This window comes from Phocoena phocoena, chromosome 2, assembly GCF_963924675.1.
Source record: "Phocoena phocoena chromosome 2, mPhoPho1.1, whole genome shotgun sequence".
NCBI lineage: Eukaryota > Metazoa > Chordata > Mammalia > Artiodactyla > Phocoenidae > Phocoena > Phocoena phocoena.
Genome location: NC_089220.1, coordinates 91405327 through 91408112, shown reverse-complemented (window position 1 = coordinate 91408112; position 2786 = coordinate 91405327).

Sequence of the window (2786 nt, the reverse complement as noted above, 5' to 3'; positions counted from 1 at the left end):
AAAAATGCAACATATTTCTGTATATTAATCTTGTATCCTGCAGACATGCTGAATTCATTTATTCTAATAGTTGCTGGGTGCAGACTTTAGGGTCCTCTATATAGAATATCACGTTATCTGCAAATGGTGACAGTTATACCTCTTACCTTCCAATTTGGATACCTTGGGCTTCCCTGGTGGCGCGGTGGTTGAGAGTCTGCCTGCTGATGCTGGGGACACGGGTTCGTGCCCTGGTCTGGGAAGATCCCACATGCCACGGAGCGGCTGGGCCCGTGAGCCATGGCTGCTGAGCCTGCGTGTCCGGAGCCTGTGCTCCACAACGGGAGAGGCCACAACAGTGAGAGGCCCACATACCGTGCCAAAAAAAAAAAAAAAAGCTATGCTGTTATAGCTTATGAAATTTGGATACCTCATTTCTTTTTCTTGTCTGATTTCTGTCACTAGGACTTTCAATACTATGTTAAATAGAAGCAGTGAGAGTGGGCATCCTTGTCTTGTTCCTGAATTTAGTGGGAAGGCTTTCAGCTTTTCACTGTTGTATATTACTTTTTGGGTAAATGAAATTGAGACTTAGAGAGGTTAAATAACTTGCTCAAGGTTAACACAGCTAACACATTGTAGAACTGGAAGTCACAGCCAGGTTTTTTTTTTTCTTTATAATAAACTTTTCACTTAAAATAGTTTTAGACTTACAAAAAGGTTGTAACGGTAGTACAGAGTCTCCATATACCTCTCACCCAGATCCCCCTATTGTTAACAACATCCAGCATGATGTATTTGCCACAACTAAGGAACCAATTTTATCTAGCCTTTTTTTCCCCTTTTTTGATTTACTCCAGGGCCCATGGTCTTAATCCCTATACTGTCTTTATTTGGCTTGGTTTACGGGTGAGTTGGAATTCATTTTAAAGGGGAGTTCTTTCCTCTTTCCTCTCCTTCCACTTTTCCCCCCATGCTCCCATGAAAGAAAATGAGTTCAGCAGGCTTCTCCACATGTAAAATTTAACTTGCTTTCTTGGTAGGACATAGAATAAAACAAGGTCTTTAGTGCAGATTTATGGACTAGGACATTATATAGAGGTCATGTTGCAACTCTGAATTACCAACACAACTGGAAAACCCATAATACAATGAATCATCTTTTGTAATTTTAAAATTCAACCAGTAGTGATTCATCTAAAAAGAAAAATTAAAAGACATTCAGAAATTTCTTAGCAGTAAATATGCCATTTGAATACTTCTTGATATTATTATAACAACATTTTTCCTTAAGGACCAGAACAGGAAATTAATTAGAAATCAAAATGGTGAATGGCATTGAAGAGAAACTCCTTTATTTTTAAAAGTAACATAAATGGAATGACTTCTTCCATAAAGTTCAGGAATAATATGGAAACTTTGTGATCAAATTAAATCTTGTGCTCTTGAAAATGTTATCTAATGAGTAAGTTGAATAGAACTAACAGAAACAGTGGTTTTAAAAATTGTTTTGTTTTGATTCAGACATAGCTCTTGCCTGAAAGATTTTGTTTGCTCACAACAAATTTGATTTTGCAATTTTATTAATCATGTTGCATACATTATGTACTGGACCAGATTCTGCTTCCTATGCTTCTCTTACCTTATGAACCCTAGAAATTCAGTTCACTTGTAAATATAAGAACATAGGGTGAACCTAGTTCGTGCATTAACACAATGGCCCTAAAGATATTAATGGGGTTCATTGGCTGCTGGTGAGTCTTTCCAGAGATTTTGTTTTAAATGTGGTACAGTTTCACAATCTACTCTGCAAAGTCTCCAAGACTTTGATTATTCATTAAACAGTTACTTTGATTCTTGGATGCTGAAGTATTCACATATTAGTTTTATAACCTTCCCATGAATGATTTCAAACTTCTATTTTAACTGGCTAAAGTTTTTCAAAATTCTTACCTGCTGGGTTTCTTAAGGCTTGGCTCATGTATAAACACAAAGTAATAGCATATGCTTTGGGGTTACCTATAATGGACCAGTTACCATATTAACCTCCATGCTTCAATTTTGTCACAGTCCTTCCAACAGCCTTTCCAAGTAGGTTTTATCATTCTCATTTTACAGATGAGAAGGGAGATTGAAAGACATGAAGGGACTTATGCAAGGACTCTCGTCCTATGGCTGAGCAGGCATCCAGAGTGGCCACAGAGTTACAGCAAGGTGGCTATGAGCCCATATGCTTACCAAGCATTGTCTATAAACCCAAACCATATATCTCTAACATTGATACTCCTTCTTCTCCCTGAATATATGTAGAAGTTACTGTATCATAAATTAGAGGCCTCCATACTAAAAACGGTTAGGAGTTGATGCAGTGTCCTAAAAGTGCTTTCTTAAAACCAGATTAGGTCTGCTCTGAATAGCTCAAATCCAGTTAGTCCAACAGACTTTTCTCAGGTTAGGAGACTGAGGTAGTGATTAGGATCAGACTTTGGAATCAAAAATGGTTTGAATCTTTATTCTATCACTGATCATTGAACTTAGATATCACATCTGAAAATGGGTATATTAGCTGACACTTGATTGTAAGGCCAAGCCAACATTACTACCTACCTCTTCCTTGTTAGCAGCAAGGAAGCTTAATATGATAACTGAGACTAAGTCCTTATGACTTAGTCTCAGTTCTAGAGTCGACTCCTGTTTGGTGTAAGCTAATCATAGTGGTCCCAATTCCTGTTTTCTCTGATTGGTTTAGGGGTGGACCTACGATTCAGTTCTGGACACTGTGATATAAGGGAAGGGCTAGAGGGCTT